Source organism: Fukomys damarensis, unplaced genomic scaffold (genome assembly GCF_012274545.1).
Source record: "Fukomys damarensis isolate Sample0158 unplaced genomic scaffold, DMR_v1.0_HiC HiC_scaffold_33, whole genome shotgun sequence".
NCBI classification, from domain to species: Eukaryota; Metazoa; Chordata; class Mammalia; order Rodentia; family Bathyergidae; genus Fukomys; species Fukomys damarensis.
This window is the reverse complement of record NW_022900945.1, coordinates 34,656,162-34,673,244: the sequence shown is the minus strand read 5'-3', so window position 1 is coordinate 34,673,244 and position 17,083 is coordinate 34,656,162. Positions and strand designations below refer to the sequence as shown.

Below are 17,083 nucleotides of genomic sequence, written 5' to 3'. Positions count from 1 at the left end.
GAACTGTATAAGACACAGTAACTCTGCCTACTACATCTTGTGTCTACCCCACTTAACAACATTGTCAATTACAAGGCCATTTAAACATAATTCTGTGACTCAATAATTTTTACAGTCTAAAAAACCCCTGCAAATAATGATTAGGTTTTCAAAAGATTTTAACATTCAGAATTAAGGAAGTCTAATGGTTACAAAAAAATAAATAAAATATTTTAAAAGTTTAATAAACTCTCCTTATGGCAATAATTAACTTGGACATTCAATCTAAAAATTACATTTTCCTTTGGTCAGTCTTAAATCCACTTCTATCCTAAGGCAAAAACATGTATGATCAAACAATAAAGCTAGAGCTATTTGATTGACCTTCCAAAAGTTCTGAGTTAATATTTATTTATTTAGCCACTTTAGAAATACAGAAATTCTTCGTAAAAGCAGTTTGTTGATTATGCCACTGTGCAGTGAGCTGGGATCCAACATGTCTATCACTGCTCAGTACTCAGGTGCTTTGGGACTTGGTATACAGAAGAGGGAGCTTGAGAAGCCAACCAGTGCTCGGCACTTCTGCTTTCTGACCCCGCCTATTCCCTCTAATACTACTTGCACTCTAAGGCTGCTCAGAGCAGGTGGCTGCTAATGTATGAAGATAGTTGAGAAAGATATTCATGAAATGAATATTTATGAACAATCCCAATCTTCGCTTGAAGTGTGAGGCAAAAATAAATTTTAAACAGAGAGAACCTTAGGAATCACTGATCTAAGGCACCATCTTTTAAATATTTACAACCTTCTTATGTTACTTCTGAAATCCTTTAATCTGAGGTGTGGTAAAATAAATTAAGAGAGCAAAACTAAATCTGCCAGAGAATCCTGATAAATTCTCTTTTGGCACAAGCAAACCAGTCATTAACTAAACAGTTTCCTCATTTTTGACCAAAAGTTTTTCAAGTAAAGGTAAACGATTCTATTATTTAACTGAAATCAAGTCTGTGGCTCTCAATAAATGATGATGGTGAAATCTTTCCTTGTGTTTATTTCAAAATTTTTAAAAAACATTCTGCTCAAATTACTGAAAGTTAGTTTTAAGAACTGATATGTTTCAGATTAATTCTATACAGACATTTTGTGGCTTTTGTTATGGCTTCACAGATAAAACAACAGTAGAAATATTGCTTCTAATAGTCTAAAATTCATTATAGGGACTATAGATTTCTACTCCTTTTCGATTGCCACTTCTTGCTGTTATTAAAATGAGTTCACTTAACTCATTCGGTATCTTAAGAGTGTGGAGTTTTAAGTTAATATTCTTTATTTTTTAGAAAAGTTTTAGCTTTATGGAAAAATCATCAGAAACAGTCTTCTTCCCTTCTGCACCTCATACACATGCACAGTTCCTGTTACTGACATTTTGCATTCAAGCAGTACCTTCATTAGTATTGATGAGCCAATATCCATTTATTATTAACTAAAGTCCATAGTTTGCACTGCAGTTCAATTTGTGTTGTACTTTCTGTGTATTTTGACAAAAGTGTACTGACATGTATCCACCCTTACAAAGTCACATGGAATAGCTTCACTGGTGTAATAGAAAACGCATTTGAATTGTTTTCTCAGATCATCATCTCAGTACCCTTCCTCCCAGAAATTCAAGTGTGTACAGTCATTCCATTTTCTTCATTTACAGTGAATTTAATTACTTTGTTTCATAAACTAATTTCTCTCAGTGGATTTTACCCAGGACCATGATGTCAGAAATAATTCTACATAATGAAATTGTTACTCATGAGAGGATTCATAGCCATTGTAACTCAGATAATCCATAAATAAGAGAAGTTAGAATTTAAAGCTCCACAATAACTGTTAGTATAATTTATTCTGTTAGATTAAATTAGCATGGAAAAATTCTACTCACCAGGTTAAAACTACTTGGAAAGTTGAGCAAGGTGAACCAGAGTGCTGACTTTACTTCTTAATGTTAGACTTGCAGAAAATCTTCTTCTCCTTCTAATCAATATCTTATACAATATCACAGCACAACATCACAGTTGTAACACCAGAGAGAAAATATTAACAGTAATACTATGTGACCCTGCATAGATATTTAATATTTCTGAATCCCAAATTCTTCATTTAATAATATAAAAATGATGTTTTCTTAATTTTAAATGTCTGCAATGATCAATTTATATACCATATATCAAAAATGATTAATATAGTGCCTGAAAACAGACACTCATGAATATTTGTTACTCTTCATATTATTATTATATTATCATTGGAATGGTTATTATACAATGTAGATACAAAAAAGAAACTGACCATAGAAATAGCTGCCTGCATGTCAGGCAAAAATTATCAGGAGATATATCAAAACTTCCATCTTAGATATAACATTATTTGTATATCCAATAAAGTTCAACTCAAAAAATATTCATTTAAATCTCTCCTGATTTCTTTCTGGGTTAGTATGACATGCATCTATTTGCTTATCTAATCATGGATGTAGTTCAAAATATAATTAGTCTTTTAAAATCAAATGACCACCAGGCATGTGGAATACTCCGGTAATCTCAGCCTTCTAGGAAGCTGAGGCAGAAGAATCTCAAGTTAGAGTCCAATGCTGGGCATTTATTGACTCTGACTCAAAATAAAATAAAATATATAAGAATGTAGCTCAGTTTGAAAGTCCTCAGTTTAAGCACAGAAAGAGAGAGAGAGGGAGAGAGAGAGAGAGAGAGAGAGAGAGAGAAGCTACACGATTGATAGAAAAGAATGCATTTTCAAAACCCACCATTCAGCATCAGTAGTAAAAGCACTGATACTCTAAAAAGCTCCAAATCTCCTTTTCCAGTTTATAAATTCAGAGGACTGTAAACAGAGGTGTGGTAAATGTAATAAATGGACTTTCAGTACAAGCTACACATGGTAATCAATGTATGTGAGAAGAAAGGACCAAATAAGTATTAGAGAAGAAATATTCCATTTTGATAGTCACAGTACTTTTCTCTGTTAGATCAGGAAGTTGGAGACATGTTATTTTAATAAATAAAGTAAATTATTTAGAAATGAGTATTAGTGTTTAATTGGTCTATCAACATTTAAATGCTGAACAAATATATTACTCAACACAAATAGTAGCTGAGTACAATTCTACATTAAAGAAAACCAAAAGTATCATTAATAATTTGATTAAGCTAATGGGTAGGAAGAGGAATGGAACCTAGGATATCTGATTATAAAGACTTGGTTCTCAATTATTATGTTATGCTAGGAAAGAAAAATACATGAGAATTGAAGGGATTTGTCTAAAACCCAGATCTGTCCTCTTCTGTTCATATTCATGGAAAAAATGCAACACCCATGAGTCACTTACCTTTTCTTTTAATTGAGATGCTTTGAGATTACTCTGAGGGTCAAATGGAAGGATTCTGAAGGCTAAAAGAAGAAATGCAAGGTATTAGAATTTTAGAACCACTGTTTTTTAAATTATTTTAATCGAGGGACCCTGTATAGTGCTACAGGACTCATTTCATTTTGATCTAGCCTGACATGAGTCTATATTAGAACATAACAGGCTGGAAAAGTACTATGAATGGAGTGTGTATGTGTGTGTGTGTGTGTGTGTGTAGGAATTAATCCTTTAGAACAAGATAGATAAAAAGCTTGGAAACTTTCCAATTTGACATTCATCATTAAAATATCTTCCCATGGCACAAAGCAAAAGTTCCACAAGTGACGGACATGATTATATTATAATCTTTACATTTTCTTTCATTTTCAGTATAAAAGCTTGCATATGGATGCTCTTATCGTTTACAAGCTTAAACTTAGCATATCAAATTTTATTTCCCCTTTACAAAACAACTTGTGAAGTCCAAAACAATGGTAATGTAATTTCAAGTCACTTTGAGAATTTCCTGGAGGTTGCATTTTACTTCTTACACTCAGAAACATGAATTCCCATTTTCAGAAGAAAAAGCAATTGGAGGGAAGCCCACAGGAGGTGTAGAAGGATACAGGGCACTGTTCTTTCTCACACTCTCATCACCACAGAACAGGATGCCATTCAGTCCTACTTCAGGATTATTTATGCTAAAATAACTATTTCACAGCAACATTTTGAAACACTTAATCTAATCTTATCAAACGTTAGTCTGTGAAAGTCCAGATTTTACCTTCTACAGAACCTATGGTTTTGTGCTAGTAAAAATGAGCTTTAAAAAAAAAACACTGTTTTCCATTTATTTGATACTGCTTTTTTTCCTATTGTTTTAATTAAGATAGAGACAGTCATTCACAAAGTTGCTACTAAAGCAAAACTGATTTAACAACACGGAAATTCTAAAAACCATCAAAATGCTCATCTTCATTATTAAAATGCAGTGATCAGATACATTTTTATTCCCACTCTCTGATGTCTAGATCATTGACCCCAAATTGAGATTTCACCAAAAAATAATTATCATTTGTCATCATTGAACCTGGAATGTCTAACCTCTAAGGAAATGAAATTGAGCCAGAACAATTGAGATCTTCCCAGGGAAGATAGGTAAATAGCTTCTAGAGGCACATAATATTTTTAAAAACTAAAAGGTAAGCTGTAGTTTTCATTTTGAAAAACATATTCTAAAGGTATTGGGCAAATGGGAGGGGCAGGGGAAAGGTTAAAAGGGAAGAGCAAAAATAAGAGAAAAGGAAGAAATGGAAGCAAAGACTTTGGAAATAGAGAAGGGTGGAGGGGGAGGGAGAGGCTAGGGGCATGGGGAAAAGTAAGAATCAAGATCTGTCATGCAAAGGTACAAGACCCCAATGATGAATGTAGCTGTACAGTTTATCTAAAATGTACCAATTAAAAATATTTGTAAAAAACACAATCTGTCTAAGGAATAGCATTAACCCTTAACTTCAGGCATACCTATTTTTACTAAAGCTAAATGAAGTGGAACATAGGAACGATGTTGGAAAACTTCTAATCTTAGGACTACTCAAAACATTGTATTTACCATAATAATATCACCTATATAATTTAATATCTGACTTCCCCAAGCTCCTTTCTTGTTAAACTACAGCAAATAGGATTTGATTCTGATGTTTATATTCTGAAGCCTTCATCATTCCTTAATTGTACAACTTTAGTAGTGGATTCTCCACACCTCCAAAGAAAATCAAATAGAGTGACTTCTAAACCATGTGTGGAATAATGATTTTGCTATGGGACGCGTAACTCCACTGATGCTCCAGACTATTCCCTTCCATAGGAGACAAAGACTCTCCCATCTGTCTCTTCTGATCTTGCCATTTCTTCTGTTCACACTAGTTCATCCTGTTCTCTCTGCTTGTCTCGAAAGTAAAGCTATCTCTCAATGTACTGTTTGGTTTTTATTCTGTAACTCTTGCTTTGTGCTGAGAATCTACTTCCAGGAGCGACAGGAATGAAATCTGAATCTCCTGTTTCATCAACTTTCCAAATCTCTGGTTTGTATTTCCCGCACCCACTTGGATGTCACATCGTCCTTTCTCTTGCTTTTTGCATTTTCAGAGCTGCAGGCATTATTTTCTGCGTGAATCGGTGCCTTCTCTGGATTTCCCTGACTCTATCAAGGCCATCCCGTGTCCACCCATCCGTCCTTTTGTTTTCTCCCACCGAAGTATACTGTTAGCGTAGCATTTTCCTTGAACTACTTTGTAGATTTTAAAAACAGATTTCCTGAACTCTTACCATGACCATCTAACTGTTATTCTACCAAATCCAATCATTCGTATACCTTCTCTGACTAAAACGATGAAACAAAAGTGGTCATGTTGCTACCTCGACAGTGATCTTCGCTACCTCTATCATCAGTCCTTTCTTTTCTGTGTATTTTTTACTTGTCTATATTTTAAAGACATTGAATTTCTTACCTTCCCCTCAACCACTGTGAGTTCTCTTCCTGTCCTTCTCTTTCCAACCCTCTACTCATTCTTGAAAGCTCCACTTAATTGTCATTTCGCATACATTTCATACCCCTAGAACTCACCGTGTTACTTCCTCTTTGATCCTACAGTAATTATTTAGTCTTCCATAACATTTATTATATTGGGTTTTGTACACACACCTTCACTGTTCTATGTGTGCTATGCATGTCCTAATACAAAACAATCTAAAGATTCTGTTTTATGTTTGGTTTGATTTAGTTTGGTCCTAGGGATTGAATCCCAGACTTCATGAATGTTAACTATGCTCTCTACCACAGTGCTACCCGCTCAGCCTATAAAATAATTCATATAAATTTTCTTTTGAATCATATTCAATGGACATCACTGTATAATAACCTACATTCTCTTTTAATATATTATGTTTCAATTATGTAAACATTTCATAAACAGTTTGGCCATTTTGATACAATTTGATTATGATTATTAAGTTTGGATTTGATTTGTTTTATTTTGTTTTGTTTCTATTATTTTTCTGTGGAAAAGTTTGTGATTGAACTAAAATACACCAAGCTCCTGTTGTTTTGGAATCTGTGTTTATTTTATGTTATGTCTGTATTGATAGCCTGTCATGCTTTCAATTCATACTGCTCATGTTGCAAGTTTCTGCAGAAGGTGGTACCCTGAACCATACAATTGGTTTTTACGAGAATACCAGAAAACCAACTTAGTAATTCTGCATACAGTAAAAAACAAATGGTGACCTAGGGCTTTCTTAGGAAGCAAAGTATCTGAACTTTAATATGTCAACTATAATTTCTTTTTTGAATCCAAAAAAAATATTATGCATTTTTTCTATTTGTGGTTTACAGTTGTGACAAAAAAATAAAGAATATAGTTCTAAAATGTATTCATTCATATATCAACATAAAACCACACTAATTGATTCCATTAGACATTAATTTCTGTACTTTCTTTAGATTAAAATGGTGAAAATCCTCTACCCTCAAAGAACTGGATAGAGCTGACAAATATTAAATAATGTGACTACACAGGAACCAGGAACGGATAAGAGGTATAAAATCAAGATTCTGAAAAAAAATTTAAAAATAAAAATAAATAAATAAATAAAAATTGGGGGCCGGGGATTTAGCTCAGCAGCTCTCTGGCCTGCCTTGCAAGCTCAAGGATCTGAGTTCAATCCCCCATACTGAAAAAAAAAAAAAAAAAAAAAGATTCCGTATTTCTGTAGAAGGTCATAGGAAAAGGGATTAGTAGGTGCCTTGTTAAAGGGGCCTGATAAAAATATTATATTATACATTTTTGCACTCAATCTCACTTTTGGGAGAAAGAAAGCCTATGGAATATGTAAATTTAAAACAAAATATTTTCTTGGTAATCCTTGCCTTTTCTCTCTAAGCTTTTACAGAAACATACTGTAAGAAAGAAAAGAAAACCCCTACACACACACACACACACACACACACACACACACACACGCACTTTCTAAGTTTGACTAAGGAGAGAAGTTAAAAATCTTCAGAGAGGAAGTAAACTCTGAGTTGAATGTTGACGAGTTGGTTGTCCACTAGCCTTCTATAAGAAGGAAGTCATATCTAAGTCTACAGAGACATTAGCAATTTAGTAATTGGTGCCAGACTTACATTGAGACACAGGGAAGAAAAGCAGAGCAAGCAAATGGAAAGCTAAACAGTGACATATACTTTATAAAACTGAACATTTCATGATAAGGCGAGGCAATTGGGACATCTGTAGCTAATTTAAAGGTGGATAATTTCACATTCACTACTGTTCATGACATCAGTAGGGAAAATATAATACGAGCAGTCACTGCCATGGGTTGTCACTGAAATTCTGTGTTGGATTATTGTGAGAATGAAGTCATTGAAAATGTTTAGAGGAATAAACAACATCTCTGTAACTTCTGATTTCTCAAAGATATTTAAATTTCCAAGTGCAGGTATAATATATACACTGTACGGAAAAGGTGAAACAACTGCTTTGTTACTACCAAGTAAATTTTCACAATTATCCACTGGACAACTTTTATTAGGAATATTTATCCAAAGTAGGATCATACCCTGTTATTGGAATCACCTAATGATTTTGAATATTCAGAAACTACTAGCTCGTCAGTTATTCCATAAGGATCCTCACGATAACTTTATGAGAAACATCCTGTTATTCCCTCTTATTATCAACATAAGGTAGCTAAATTTATAGGTTAAATAACTTCCTTAGAGTCTCACCATTTTTAGGTAGCACACCTGAGCTTTTCACCCAGATCTGACTGATTCTCAAGTAGAAACTCCTCTTCATTCCTGTGATGTTGACTGTATGGATTCATAATTTTGCTGCTTCAGTGAACAGAGCAATGCCAAACCAAAAACGCCCAGAATGGAGGATGATATCATAGTTTACATTTACTTTATATACAGTGGCCCTCCAAGGAATGTACACTAACTATCTTTTAGGGCATTCTCTGTATTAAGAACAATTACAATGTTAAGCAATCTTATTCAATTAATTATATACTAGAAAAGAATATATTCGAATCCAAAGTGACTTTATTGACTAAGCTAAAAAGTAGTGATCTAATTTCAGCAGAGTAGTTATATTTTAAGGAGAGGTAATTTATTATATTTATTTATATTTACTAAGCATAGTGCTTTCTCAAATAATTTTAAATGAAGGTATCTTTCTGGAAATCAAGGACATTTTATTTCACTTGACTATAGTTTAAATACACAAAAGAATGGTCATTAGTACTCCACAGACTGACAGATTCCTTCAGCTGATGAAATATGATTGCTGCTTTTTCTTTTGTGTCTTTCAGGAAAGGAAAATAGTTTTATTTCATATAGTGGCAAAGCATTAAGCTAAGTTTCCTTTTGAGAAAGATTCCAATCAAATAAATACTCAACTAAATACAGATATCATACAAATTCTTAATGAAACTCAATAAAAACTCTTTTCAAATCTAGTAATATTAAAGCTACATACTGGAGGTTACATAATTTTGGCCTTGAACTTACCAACTCTGAGTCGATGTGGGCATGGCCAGTCCTGGACTCAGAACACCACATTCAGCCTCTCCCAGGATATGCCTGGACTGCAGTCCTATGGAGCTGTTAAATATGTGAGGATGAATACTAATGATTTTAGAGTAAAATGTCATTGTATGGTGGTGAATTGGCATAGAACACTCCTGAGTGATCTGCCACTGAAAAAATTATTGTGACTTCACCTTACATACTAATATTCCTCAGTATGCAATGTAATAGTGCATATTTAGAGAATCTCTCAAATACAAAATGGCATTTAAAAATATTGTCAATGAAACAAAGGCCTAGAGCATCTTCAGTTCTTGACTGAATTCTACTTTGGGTTTGTGTTAACAAGACTGCTTTAGCTATACAAATTGAAAAGGTATGGACTTATTAGAAGGTAGAATGACTTTAAAAGTAAGCCCAGAAAATCAAAATGCCATTATTCTCTTCCATGGCAGCCTTTCTAAATCTGCCTTGCCTTAAAGACTGACTGAGGTTGTTCCAACCATAAACACTGCTTTGAAATTGTCCTGATAGAACAGGCTCCATCGTGCTGAAAAATGAAGCAGGGGAGGTAAAGTAAATTAGAAACCACATAGAAAGTTCAGAATCATTTGAGGAAAAGTTATGTGAATTTCACAAACGAGAAGAATGGAAATACTGACAAACTTCCATGGTCTGAGTGAAAACATTGAAGCCAAAGTTTTAAGATCAAGCAAAGATGCGGTGGCACATAGCTGTATCTCAGGAGGCTGGGGTGGGGGCTGAGGCAGAAGGACTGCTGTAAACTGTAGGCCAGAGTGGATAATATAGTGAGATCAAGGCCATCCTCAACTACATAGTAAGATCCTGTATCAAAGGGGAAAAAATAGAGAAGGAAAATGATATATGATCTAAAACACAGTGGAAGTCTAGAAGTTGCTGACCTGGAAATAGAAATGGGTAAATGATAAGAAATTGTCTATATGGGTAAACTTGTTACAAGGTAGTGTGAGAATGCAAAACGAAAAGATAATAGTGTCATGTATGAAGTCATTAATGTTTCACATTTAGTGAGTCAGATTAGCATGGATATTGAGGTTGACCATGAGTGTTTGAAAGGAGGGATAAGGATCAAATTGTCTCTACTTCAGAGAACCCAGGCTCACAAATCCCTCCATGTCACCTGTCTCTCAATCTGTTCTGGTAGGAAGACATTTATTTTTTTAGAATTGCAAAATATACATTATTGAGAGTAATTTTCACATTTTTCAAAATGAAGTATTAAAAATGAGAAAGGTTGTGGGATAATAATTTTCGCAGTCTACTCAAACATAAAATTTAGATAAAGTAGTTAACCAAAAGCTGTGCTCTCATGTCACAATTTTTTAAAATTGTAGATTTCTAATAAATAAGGAAATACTTTGGTACATAGAAATTTGGCTTTCAAGAGGAGTTAAAGACTACATGGTGGAAGAGGATAGAAGTGAGGTTTAAGGTGGCTAAGTTTCAGTGACAAAAAAGCACAAAAAGAGACAAATGGTACAAGCAAAACAAATGCAGTCCTTGTTCACATCGAATGAGGAAATAATGAATTATCATTGTGTAAAGTACCATATAACTCTGAAACTTGCTTCAGTCAGCTATGATAGTGTGTATAGTGTGTCACTTTTGGTTTATAATATTAACAATTTGAAAAATATGCAGGAACCAATATAGACTCTCATTATTTTGATACTATTACCTAATTAAATAATTTTATATGAGCTAATTTAATATGCTTGAGGTTGTAAGGACAAGGAAGAGAGGGATGAATCTGAAATTTAACTTCAAAGCCCAAAAGCAGAGAGAGGCGGCAGCCGTGGTGCCCTCTAAATTGTCTTCCCACTGAGTCTCAGCTTCTGAAGCAGCAAGTTGCTCGGAAATCAATACCGTAAGACTCTGAAATTCTCTAGATGCCAATAGCTATTTGGGAAATCCTGGAAAAGGAAATTAATCCTTTATGGATTGAAAAAATACTCTGTGACTTAAATTATTGTATGTAGCAATGAGAAAATTTTGTTATAGTTCATCACTGAAATACATATTATTGTAAGTGCAAAGTTGCCTTTTACCATGCAACTGGACTTTACATTCAAGATTACATTTGTTGGGTTAAAATGTAAATGTTTCTTTTGTGTAAATCTCAATTATAATTTCTTGTGGGAAGGATAACATACTTAATTTTTGTATAATTTTTGTTAGTCTTAGAAAAGGAGAATATATTGCTGTTTTCATAAGTGAGTCCGTTTCTTTCTTTCATTTAGACTTATCAGACCAACCTAGAGTATGAGAAAAATAGTTCATCTGCTCTGAGCATAGTGATATTGACCAAAAAGAATGTGTCCATCGAAAATAATCAGGAAGGTGGAAGTTCCTAAAGCATCTCATGCAAGAAATGGTCGAAAGTCCAGTCATGTTCTGAGGAACAGACAAGTTTAGAGATTTTGGTACGTGAGGAAGTAGCGCTCTTGTCTTGTTCACCGACAAACTGGGACGGTGAAAAGAGCATGTGTGTAAGAGATTTACTCACGAGTTCAATTACCCAATACAGAGCCAGTCAGTTGCATAGTGCTGATTTTGTTAATATTAGAAATGTTCATTTTGGAAAAAGTAATGTATAATAGGGTATCGCAAAGGGAACTCAAGGAGCTATAACTGGATGACATAACAATTATGCTGTATTTTTATGCAATAAGGTTCTATTTCCAGTCATTTGTGAATGGCACATGTACTTTGGTGCTTCTGTGGGCTCACTCACATGTGAGTGTATTTTATGTGTATTTCTGCAATTTCATTCCCCATCAAAGCCAGAAACTTCTAGGAAGTGAAATACATGTGCCACACCAAGTTCATTAACTGAGTGGCATTTCTGGTGAGGTAGAGTTAGGAAATGTCTATTGTCAATAGCAACTGGTGATTGTGTGCCTCCAGACCACTGTTCATAGCATGGCACTCCTACAGTTTATCCCTTTACTGGCTAGTTAGGTTCCTGAAACTGTACAGTTTAGTGACTAAAGATTGCACACTGTACAACTCAGAATTCATTTTATTATTTGAAGTTTATTTGTGAAAGGACAGTTGAGCAATAACAGCAACAACAGCAACCATAATAATAATAGCACTTGCTTTTCCACAAGCACTGTGCCCAGTATTTCATACTGTATCACATTTTATTTGTCTAAGCCTATGAAATCAACTATATAAAGCCTTTGTTCCTTTATCAATAGGTAGAGTACTCAGACACTTTGTTCTCTAAAATGATAGACCATTAAAAACTCTACCTTTTGAAATCAGATCAGTAAAAATAGAATAGCCCACTCTTGCCTGAAGAATTTTAGTCACTTTGACACAGAGAAGCAGCCTCAATTTTCAACCCAGGTGCAAAGCTTCATACAAGAGTTTTCAGACACAATATTCAACATTTATCTTCACTTTCTAGTTTCCAAGGAAACAGAATCCAGAGTCCACTTCTGAACTCAAGGCTGATGTTAAACTCTTCACATAGAGCGTTGCTCATTTTTGATGCTATCAAGATTGTTTTATTTTAATATTGTCTAAACGTCAACCTTCCTGTAGTCTGTTTCTACCTTTGTTTCTTCTTTTGTCTAATAAGATGCTACATGATTCCTCTGCTGTACAATATCCTAGGTGCAACAGGTTAATGCCCTTTGTTGGACCATATGTATGTCCCTAGTGTTCATATCAAATAGACTTCAGCAGTAGGTAGTATAATCTTTAAAGATAAGTCAAAGGAGATTTTGAAAAGTCTCACAGGACATGATTAAACTGATATTCTAATCCAGGTCTATATGATGTTGAGCCTAGGCTCTTGTATCTATTCAGAGTGAGAGAATATTGGACCTTCAGAGGAAACTGAAACATGCCATACTGCAAATTCTGAGTGGAGCACCGGGACCAGAATACTCTCAACCCACACCACATAAACATGGTTCTGTCTTTGTTCAACTACCAATTAGCCACTTTTTAAGATTTTGCATCTGCCTACACCCTCTGCAGATTCAGTTTTCCAGGGGCTTTCTGAATAGCTGGGGCCTTTGTTGAAACTTAACATTGGTAACCTCTAGGCAGCAGCCAGCTCTACAAATATTTCATGATCATATTCTTTCCAGAAGATGGGAAAATAATAAAATCAAAGTATGGGAAGGGACAGTCAAATCAAACTAATACCTTGCAGATTTCCATAGCTGCTGTGAACTCAAGGAATTATCCTTTTTACTTATGGTTATTACAACCTTACCCTAAAATGAGTGAATTATGTAAAGGGAACATCCTTATCTCTATTTTTCTCCCAAATCCCAGAATCAGAACAAGTAATGTGATTGAAACATATGGTGAATATCTAAATTTCACAGACTTATTATGTTAAAAGACATATTGCCGTTAGGTCTTCTGGAAATAACCTCCTTACTTCAAACACATTTATCTCACCATTCCTTCATTTTCTAAAGCAATTCTGGAAGTCGATTTCCTGCAAGTTGTGATTTGAAAATATAGTAAATGCTGCTATATGTGACATTCAATAGCAAGGCAGTCTTGCGAAAACGTTACAGTGTGTCTTTCTCCTCATTATTTACTCTATCTGACACCATACACCTTCTGGCTCTTCCCCAAATTAAAAATGACCACGAAACATAAAGATTTTTTACTGGACTCAGAAAATTTAAGCAACCAGGACAGTACAACTAAAAACGTACACGAGAGAGAACGTAAGAACTTCTTCAGAAAATGTCAAGAATGAAGGAGTAAGTGTGTTTGAAGTGAGGGTGAGTATTCTGAGGACAATTAATGACAATTTGTCTTTTACTGTAAAAAATATTAGAAAAATTCACCACATTTTAGATCACACAGCTTACGCAAGTAAAGGCTTATTCTTTCTAATCCTCTACTCAACATTGTGCTATGGTTAACTAGGTGTGTGTTACCAAAGCTCTGTCATTTTGAAGCTGAGCAAGGGAGCAAAGGCCATCACAACTCAAAAACATTCACCAACTATAAGATCACTTATTTAGTGAATTATCACTCCATATTGCTACATTATTCTACCTACAATGGGATATATCTGAAGTCACTGATTTTTGCACACTGTAACTATAAGATATCATTCAATGCAAATAAAATGAAAGTTAAACAATGTCATATAAAAGACACACGGTTTTATGACACTGGTAGGAGTATTGTAAGACACGGGTCTGACCAAATACGAAGGATTACCGAAGAGTAACTGGAATGAAAAGAGAAATTACAGGATAGGTTTTCCCATTATCTGACTCTCAAAGAAATGAAATAAAAGAGGCTGTGAAAAAATCAAGGAGGTCATTGAAGAGTTTCAAACATTATGATTATGATTTTCATTCAAATGGTGAGAATATTTTTTAAAATCACATAAATAAACATGAAACTAGTGCTTAGTTTATTTCAAAGATCCATAATACCTACCAATGGCACCTCCTAGGGACCAAGCTTTCCACATAGAACTTAGAAGAACACTATCTATTTTCAAACTTCAGTTTTTCAAAGACACAGCTGCAACAATCCCTAATCTTCGCAGAGAGCCACACGTCTCTACTAGTTGCTGCAATGTTTCCAACCTCACCTCCTCCCTCTTTTTACCCTATCGCATGTGTTTTCCTTCCACTACTCCAAAGTACTAAAGTTTCTCAAATAAACACGCATCTCTAAAACTCCAGTAATGAATTCATGCATGCTACTCTCAGTGCTGAATATTCTTCCTTCCAATTTACTTGAGAAATTTTACTGTCTCCCTAAACTCATTATCTCCTGAAGTCTTCTCTGCCCCGCCCAACACAGTCTATAACCAATATGTTTATGACTTAGTGTACATGACCTAGTGTATACTTTGTATACAGTATGTACTGCATTATATTAAAATTACTTTTATAGATAAATTTACCCCTTGTTTCTATCATCCTCCCACAAGAACATGAAAAGTTGAATAAGGGAATTTTATTAATCTCTGATGTCTAGCATTTACTGTCTAGCATATGCGACATGTTAAATAAACCTCTGTTAAATGCATAAAAGATTTATTATGAAGTTTTTTACTCCCTAAATAACTCTAAATGCAATTTTGTAGAAAAATATTGTCTTTCTTTCCTCCTTTCTGTCTTCCTTTCCAACTTTCTTTCTTTCTTTCTTTCTTTTTTTCTTTCATCAGAATTGGGGACTGAAACCAGAGCTTCATGCACTATAAGCACAATAGGCAAGAACTATACCACTGAGCTCACAATATATACCCCGAGCCCATATATTTATTAACTTTTGAAAATTAAAGTTATTAATGGGAGATACACATCATTGGTGCTCCAATATCACTGGATAGCAGTTTTGGGTAGATTCCAATTTTAAATTTAGTAGCATCATGATGGATTTCAGTAACAGGTGAAGTATATCTTAAATATGTTTGTTTCATTGTTAAGAGGAGGGAAGTTTTGCATTGTTTTAAATAGTGTGAATGAGTGAAAACAGAACTTCCAAATATGAAGTGAAAAAAATACAATAATTATCTGTGCTTAAATTGCATCCAGACAGCCTGAGGAATGGTTAAAAACAGAAAGCATCAGCTAGAGTATAACTCAGTGGGAGACTGCTTGGCTAGCATGCCAGAGGCCATGGTTTCAATCTCCAGTGCCAAAAAAAAAAAAAATAGTAAAGCACAACAGAATTGCTAAAAAAAAAAAAAAACTCTACTCAAATCATACATCAGTGCAAGGCTCCTAGAAGGGGGTAAAAGGAAGAAGGAGAAGAAATAAAGAAAAGAAAATGTGAATGAAGAGTCTAAAAAAGAAAGGAGAGAGTAGGGATAAGAGAGGGAAAAGATGAGGGCGGGTGGGGAAAAAAATCACCCACACCAGTTCCTTTTAAATGATGGCTAAAATCTGAACCCTCCTTTTTTATCAGCTTTAATTGAGTTTATTGGTATATTTTAGGGATACAGTACAGTTACATTCATTGTTGGGATCTTGTACCTTTACATGGCAGGTCTTGGTTCTCATTTTTCCCCTTGTCCCTGCCCTCCCTTCACCCCCTCCTCCCCTCCCCATCTACAAACACTTTATTTCCATCTTTTCATTATCTCACATTTTTTTCTTTTCCCTTATTACCCTTCCCCTACCCGTCCCACCTTCCCTACACCTTTAGCCCCTTTCTTCCCATTTCACAATATCAGTAATCTTATTGAGTCCTCCTTTTATTATGTGTCTACTTACATTTTTTAAAGAGACTTGACAAGAAGCCTGTACACTAAAATATTTTGGCATTATATTTTCTGGCTCATTATATGTAAATATTATAATTAAAATTATACCTTGTTGAAAATGTAACTTTAAAACTAATTTTCAATAATGCAAGGTCATCCAAGAGCTCTGATATTTCTATTTGTCTGACTTCCTTCTCTGAAAAATATTGTTTCAACAATAATAACCATTTTTACTTCACTATCTCTTTATCCTACTGTCCTTACCTTTGGTCTACTATGATTTTATTTTATTAATGGAAGAAGAGATTAAAATGTAAACTAAGAAGACAAAATATGTATATGTTCTTCTTGCCAAAGGAAAGACTAAAATATATGAATTTATACTCTTTGAGGTAAAGGATGAAATTCCTCAAGATAAGAGGATGAATTTTCTTAAAATTTATATTATTTTGAGCCTATAGAATATTGTACTGTCAGTTTCCTTGAAAGAATTGGAAATTAAGAGCTGAACCTATAAAATCAGCTGGAACATTGTACTTTCCATTAAAGTTTTTTTTTTTCTTATCATTTCACCATAGTAATAATCTTCTCCCTTTTGTCCCTCTACTTTATCCCCATACTTACAAGTTTGGAATCAGTTGGTTTTAATGAACACAGTCACTTGTATTCTATTACATTCCCAGATTGAATAATTACTCGAGATGATATCATAGATATGTTTTAATCCTGAATATGACTCAGTTAATGAGTCACAGAATTCACTTTAAAGTAAGATTAATAATATCCTCATGTTTTTCTGACAACAGAAAATAATGCTCAATTGCTTCTCAAATGTGAAACAAAA

At 34.2% G+C, this 17,083-nt stretch overlaps 1 protein-coding gene and 1 long non-coding RNA gene across 2 annotated transcripts in view; one reads left to right on the top strand and one right to left on the bottom strand.

The window, feature by feature from the left end:
• Nucleotides 1-17,083, top strand: part of Olfm3 (olfactomedin 3) — a 191,601-nt gene that overhangs the window by 123,919 nt on the left and 50,599 nt on the right. The window lies entirely within an intron of this gene.
• The window catches only part of LOC117284014, a 46,849-nt gene that overhangs the window by 18,771 nt on the left and 10,995 nt on the right, over nucleotides 1-17,083 (bottom strand). The window contains exon 2 of the long non-coding RNA XR_004515090.1: nucleotides 3,371-3,432. This is a non-coding gene — a long non-coding RNA (uncharacterized LOC117284014). The remainder of the gene's footprint in view (nucleotides 1-3,370; nucleotides 3,433-17,083) is intronic.